General features: G+C 36.2%; 1 non-coding gene across 1 annotated transcript; it reads left to right on the top strand.

The window, feature by feature from the left end:
- Positions 1-1,546: 1,546 nt before the first annotated feature.
- LOC131172428 (small nucleolar RNA R71) lies at positions 1,547-1,653 on the top strand. The gene has a single exon (XR_009142905.1). It is a non-coding gene; the product is annotated as a small nucleolar RNA R71 (small nucleolar RNA).
- Positions 1,654-7,549: the final 5,896 nt, after the last annotated feature.

The raw sequence follows: 7,549 nt of genomic DNA, 5'->3' as shown, positions 1-7,549 counted from the left end.
CTCCATCTCCAATACCACAAAATCCACTGGTATGACTTTCAGAGGAACATTCTCAACTACCCCAATTGGAAATTTAATAGACCTATCTGCTAACTGTAGTGATATGGTAGTAGGCTTCATTTCTCCAATCTTCATTTTCTCATAGATAGATAATGGCATCAGACTAACACTGGCTCCAAGATCGCATAAAGCCTCATCTATACTGATATCCCCAATGTGACATGGTATGGAGAAACTTCCAGGATCTTTCAGTTTGGGTGGAAGCTTATTTTGCAAAATAGCACTGCTTTCTTCCGTGAGAGCTACAGTCTCAAATTCCTCCAATTTCTTCTTGTTAGATAAAATCTCCTTCAAAAATTTGGCATATGAAGGCATTTGTGCTAAGGCATCAGTGAAAGGAATAGTCACATGCAAAGACTTCAATACCTCCAAAAACTTCCCAAATTGTTTATCCAATTTTGCTTTCTGAAACCTTTGTGGGAATGGTAAAGGTGGCATATAGGCTTTAGGTGCAACGTATTTGGGCTCTTCTTCTTTGCTCTCCCCCTCCTTAGTTTCTTTTTCTTCCACTGAATTTTCTTTCTCAGCTTCAATTCTAACTTCAGCTTCAGTTTGTTCATCTCCTTCTCTGCTTTTCTTTTCTTCAACTTTCTCTTCAATCTTTTTATCTCCATCTTTCAATATTTTTCCACTTCTCAATGTAATAGCCTTGCAATGCTCCCTTGAATTTTCTGGTTGGCTAGGAAGCTTCCCAAATGCTTTATTACTTGAAGAGCTAGCTTGTTGAGCTATCTGATTCTCTAACATCTTGTTGTGTGTTGCCATTTGATCCACTTTAGATGCTAATTGAGAAATCATTTCTTGTTGACTTTGATGGCTCACAAGTAGAGTTTCAATCATAGATTCCAATCTAGTTGTCTTGTCTAGTTGTGCTTGTTGTGGTAGAGGTGGAGTAGGTGCATTTTGAGGTTTAGAAATTCCAGAAGGGTGACCTCTATTCTGCTGAAAATTCTGATTTTGCTGATATCCAGAAGGTTGCTGAAAATTCTGATTTTGCCCTTGTCTACCTCCCCAAGACAAATTGGGGTGGTTTCTCCATGCTAGATCATAAGTTGCAGAAAATGAGTTACCACCTGGTCTTTGATTGTAGTTCCCCACATAATCCACTTGCTCACTTGAAAAATCTTGATTAAGTGCAGAAAAATCTGCTGCACAATTGACATTTGCAGCTCCAACTTCTACTGTATTACTAGAACCTCCAGTTGAAGAATCTACTTTCATGCTCAGCTTGTCCATCTTCCTTGTCAAAGCATCAAATTTAGCATTAATCATATTCATGGCATTAAGCTCAAACATACCAGCTGGTTTCTTGATCTCATTCCTCTCACAACTCCATTGGTAGTTGTTATAAGCAATTTTATCAAGAGCGGAAAAAGCTTCATCTTCAGATTTCTCCATAAGGTCACCTCCAGAAGATGCATCAATCGTACTTCTAATAGCTGGTGAAACTCCATTGTAAAAGTGTTGAACAAGCATCCACTTAGGAATCCCATGATGTGGACATCTCCTTTGCAAATCCTTGTACCTTTCCCATGCTTCATACAAGCTCTCATCATCTCTAGGTTTGAAAGAAGTCAGCTCATTTCTTAGCTTAGCTGTCTTGCTTGGTGGAAAATATTGAGCTAAAAATGCTTGAGAAAGTTCATCCCATGTTGTGATAGAACCCGGTGGCAAAGAATGTAACCACTCTCTAGCTCGGTCCTTCAGAGAAAAAGGAAATAATCTGAGTCGAATTGCATCATCAGAAACTCCATTTATCTTCAACATATCGCTGATCTCAAGAAAGTGTGCTAGATGCACATGTGGACTTTCACTTGGATTTCCTCCAAATTGTGCTTGTTGTACCATTTGACAGAGTGCAGGCTTCAGTTTAAAATTATTAGCTTCTACTCTTGGTCTTGTGATACTTGGCATGAAATCTCCAATGTTAGGATAGGCATGATCCTTCACAGAGCGGTTGTTATTGTTGTTGTTGTTGGCCATTTCTTCTTGTAATTCCTCTTGCTCTTGTGCTCTTTCTTGTTGTTGTTGAGCCTTAATTTCAGCTTTTCTCCTCTTAGATTCTGCTCTTAAAGCTTTTGCTGTCTTCTCTATTTCTGGGTCAAAGAATAAATTGATTTCTTCACTTTTTGTCCTTCTCATAAAATAAATCACCTGAAAAACAAAAATAAACAAATTCTCAAAGTAAAATGGTAAAAAAAAAAAGAAATAAAATAAAATGCCCAAATTAACCAAACAAACAATTGTTCAATATCAAACAAAAATCAAATCCCCGGCAACGGCGCCAAAAACTTGGTGTGACTAATTCCGCAAGTATACGGGTCGTCTCAAGTAATAAAGTGATGAATCAAATATCGTTCCCACGAGGATTTGCTGTTTGATTACTAAACTATGAATGAAGCGATTATTTGGGCTAATGATTAATGAATAAATGGTAAATGTAAATAAGCAAGGTAAATTGATTAATCTAATTGAAATGGGTAAAGAGCAAACAAATAAATTCTAATTCTAGTTCACAATTAAACTAAAATTAACAATGGGTAATTTAAACGAAAGTCTAATTATGGTAAAAGTGATTCCAGAGTTGGGGGTTTATGCATAAATTAATTGGGATTTGTCTTGGGCATTCTAATTTTTAGGAAAAAATAGAGTTTGAAGGAAATTGATTCTAAATCCCTTTGATATCTTTTTCAAGCAAATCAAAGTGTATTCTAAAATAACCAAACCTACTTTCGTATGTATTTGATTACTTTAAAACCCATTAAGTTTTGTAACCAATAATTAATTCCTCTTAAAGTCCTAGTTTATTTCTAAATCTAGGTGATTTTAAGTTCCAATCCATGATTACCCATCAATGACTTTCACCTTTCGGTCCTTCAATCAAAGATTAACACAATACCCAATGGGTACCAACATTAGGCAAGTAAATCAAGCACACAAGGAAGGAATCAAAACTCATATTCATATAAAATAAGGAAATACCCAGTCCAAATCCACAAATTAATCTAAGACATATTTTCCAACTCTGAAATCTAAAGAAATTACTCACTCATGATGGTATTTACAAGAAATATAGATGGAAGAATAAAAAAAAACATGATAAAAGGACTGAAATAGGAAAACCCAGGTGGAAGAACCAAGCTCTCTGGTTTCTGGAGCTCCAAACTCGTGCAGCAGCTCCTCTTCCAAGAGAGAATGGCGCCTCCTCTCTCTCTTTCTATTAAATTTTCTTTCCTTTTTTTTTTTGTTTTTCCTCCCCTTTCTCTTATGGCAAAAATAAGGAAATGATATATTTATATGGTCCCTAAAAGTTGCCCTAAAAGTAAATAAAAGACAAGGAGTGGATAGGAAATGAGGTGTAAAATTATCCAAGTCAGCAGCACTATTCACGTTCTGGGCATTCTGCTTAGGGTTCGGCTTAACCCTAAGCAGCTTCTTAGCAAATTTTAGCCTCTGGTCGCACTGTCTGCTTAAGGTTAAGCAGACCTTCAGCAAATCTCGGCAGACTTAGAGTAAAATGGACTTTTCTGCTCATGCTTGACTTGTGCTGCACCTTAAGTACTACCGCTTTACCCTAAGCATGACCTTAAGCAAAGTCTCAAGCGAATTTCGGCTAGTTTGCTCTTTCAAGGCTTGATTTCTTCAACTTTCCTCCATGCTTAAAGAACTTCAAATCTCTTCAAATTATTTCCTATTGCACTCATTGATCTTCGATTTGCCACAAAATCCTATCAAAACAACAAAAATTACGAAAATTAAATATAAAGTATCTAAAATTAACAAATAAGATAAAATAAAGCTAAAAACATAAAATATACTAAAATATGAGGGCAAAATGGATGCAAAACTACCCTAAAATGCCTATATGAATTGAGTATAACAAAGACTTACTACAATTTCAATGAAAAAACTCATATTAGATTCTTTAAAAAAATATTATTAGAAGGAACAACTATAAACCCCAAAATGGTTAGTAAAATGGGTATAAAAGATACTTGATGAACTCAAAAAAAAAAGTACCATACTAGCCAATACACTGATGCTTACATCATTAATTCTAAAGCTAATTAATTAACAACCTGTTGCATGTTCAGTACTGTTTTGCTGAGACAAGAATTCAGGATATATATAATTATTAGGATCGATGAACAATCATTGAATCGGATCAGTAGATTTGCTATAATTATTAAGATAAATTGCTGGAACTTTGGTTATCTGAAGTGCTACAATTACTGAATGGTTTCAGTACCATTTCCAGGCACATTAGAATAAGTTTAATATCTTTTGTGTCATTACTAAGGTCCTTAGATCAGCTCTTATCCATCTTATGTAACTAGTTATGTAGAGCTTTATCCAAGTGTCAAGTGTACCTTACACCACTTATCAATATTGCAAAATGAACTGGGTCTCTTCTCTTATAGGACAAATGTATTTGTATTCCCTGACAACCCAGTTAATACAACTTTATCGTTTCTCACTTCTTCTCTGGAATAGAAATATCTAGACTTCTTCTGTCACGATCCAACCTATGGGCCGGACCGGCACTAGGACCTGGACCAGCATAAAGCCTTCGAAGCCGTAGTAAGCCTTACTGTTCTCAAACCCATGACTAGGCCCACAATTTAGGCCCAATATGCATATAGAATAATTTAAATTAAACTGTTATAATTGTATTTTGGGCTAACTTAATCCAGTAATTATCAGCAACTAAAATTAGGGGAGTCCAGCTCAACCCTGTTACACCATTTACAAACTATTTAAAACTCATAAAAATTTTTCATTTGTTAATACAAAAACTTAAATTCATGCAATCCCTGACAGGATTAATGCTACTACTAGTACATGCGGAGTCTTAAATTATGAATTTGGAGAATAACAATACAATTAAGTAATCTTTTCATAACCTGCGAGGAAAGGGACAGGTTATTCTGAAAAATGTCTCCTCCTGTAGCATGGAAAAATAGGGTGAACAGGAGTGAGCGTTCGACTCAGAGAGTAAAATATCAATTTTAACCATAATCTCTATAACTATCTAAAACTAATGCACCCTGTAGAGTGAAATGCAACATCAGCAATAATTTCACATCATAACAGCAAAAAGGTAATTTGGAACACTCACACACCCAGTAATATCAATCATAATATATGGGAGCTGATCCTCTATATAGCTCTCTTAAATCCAACCTGTGCCAGCGAAGAACTCAGCTCGGACTTCCACTTAATAACCAAATCGGGGTCCCAGCGAAGAACTCAAGCCGTGTCTACCCCGAAGGACCGGGTCCCAGCGAAGATCTCAAGCCGTGTCTACCCGTCCTATCCATAGCCAACACCACATCACACGCACGCCAACGCACGCACACTGCTCCAAATTATCACAATAACATCCATGCCACTTTAACAGTTATGAATGCAATATAAATCGTGCCTAGAGTTTAACTACATAGATATATGCATATAAGTGATGCATGGGCATGCTTGAACATATAATAATATCGAAATTACAATTAAAATTAATATTTTACTCACAGTACACCGATGACTATTGTGGCTGCTGGATGCAGAAAAATAGCTGATCTCGATCACCTAATAATTAAATTATAAATTTATTAGTACTAAGTTAGAATAAAACTCTAAAGAGGCAATAGACAGCCTAATTTATGCCGGAAATCCGGCAGAGTTTTCTCTATACCTGGGACCTACCCAACCTGCAAAAAGGCTCAAATAACACTTCTAAATTCAATTCATATCTCATCATCATTATATGGCCCCTCCTGGACCCTCCAAACCAAGCAATACTCAAAACCTTAAAAATTACGTTTTAGTCCTTATAATTGATATTTTGTAAAAATCTACTCAAACATGCTCTAAAAATTCTAAAATTTTGTCCCGCGGTCCTTAATAATATTATAAGGCTATTGCAAAATGAATTGTAATTTTCTAATCACCCATGAATATTTTATTCAAGAATTTTACTCGATTCCATAAGTTTTCAACAGCTAACATATTCTTAATTCAACCCAATTCAATATTCACATATTTAAACCTCCATCCTCAAGCTTCAACCAATTATATAAAATTTAAATATCTTAATTTCAAATAATCCTATATGCCCATATGCTAAAAATCTAACTAAAATCTATCTATATTTTTCAAAAATATTCTACAATCACTCAAAAATTCAACAAACACCATAGAATATCTCCAAATAATTTTACTTTCATCATATATTTTTCTTAGAATTTTTCTCCAATTTTTTCTGTTTAAGAAACACTGTATTTATGCTCCACAGACAGAGAAATAATAAAAAGAGTCTTATCCAAAGTTTATCTGTGTCTCAAAAATTTCAAAAATTTATGAGAAAGCCTCTGGAAGTTGAATCATCTCCATAGCCCACCGGAGCCACCGCCGGAACCACTGCGCATGGTGGCCGACCGCCTGTTACCGGAGACATTTGCCGGATCTGATCATACCATCATGTTCCTCCCCTCTTCCTCAGTCCATAGGTGGTCTCGGATCGTCGATCCAACGATTGAAAGGCAATGTCCTCATCATGAAATACCCAAATGGATGATTGTTCAGAATTTCTACACCAGAGTTACTCCAGCCATAAGAAACACAATTGATTCACAAGCAGGAGGAGATTTCATGAGAATGACAAGTGAAGAATGCTATGATCTATTAGAGAAGATTGCTCATAATACCCACTTATGGGGAAATCCTAGAGCACTTGAGCCAAAGAAGGCTGGGATTTATGAACTTGACTCAGTTAGCTACATGAATGCAAGATTTGATCAGTTGACTCAACTTCTTAGTGATTTTTGCACAAAGGCAACAACCTCAACTCCTACAACTATGCAACAAGTTGCCTTCACAGATGGAACTCAAAGTTGTGGAGTTGATTACTCTTCTTATGGTGATGATTATTTGCAAGAACAAGCTGCTTATGCAGGAGGTTATCAACAGAAACCTATGGGAAATTCTTACTCTAATGTGAACAACTCAACATGGAGACCACAAGCAACTTTTGCTCAACAAGGTCAAAGCTCAAATTATGCTCATAACCAGCAGTATATGCAGCAGAATAGGCCTCAATTTCAGCCCACAAGGCAGCCACAACCTGGATATCAAGCAAGAGCACAACAATCCCTTCCACCTCATGAACCGAAGCCAACCTTGGAAAGCATGATGGAGAAATTTTTTGCTGAACAAAGTAAGATGAATAGCAAATTGGAGGAAGAAATGCAACACATGAGACAAACCATGGATCAATTACAAGTCCACAACCGCATGTTGGAGACTCAATTGGCTCAACAAGCAAGCTCATCAGGAAGCAAATCCTTTGGGAAATTACCTAGCCAACCACAAAACCCTCATGAACAATGTAAGGTTGTAACCTTGAGAAGTGGTAAGAAAGTTGGTCAAGAGAGTGAAAACAAGAGAGAAGAAAAAGAGAGCACAAAAGAAGAAAATTCAGTTGAGAGCAAGAAAA

The sequence above is a fragment of the Hevea brasiliensis genome, chromosome 13 (assembly GCF_030052815.1).
Source record: "Hevea brasiliensis isolate MT/VB/25A 57/8 chromosome 13, ASM3005281v1, whole genome shotgun sequence".
In the NCBI taxonomy this organism is placed as follows: domain Eukaryota; kingdom Viridiplantae; phylum Streptophyta; class Magnoliopsida; order Malpighiales; family Euphorbiaceae; genus Hevea; species Hevea brasiliensis.
The sequence above is the reverse complement of the archived record's forward strand: the minus strand, read 5'-3'. Positions and strand labels throughout refer to the sequence as shown.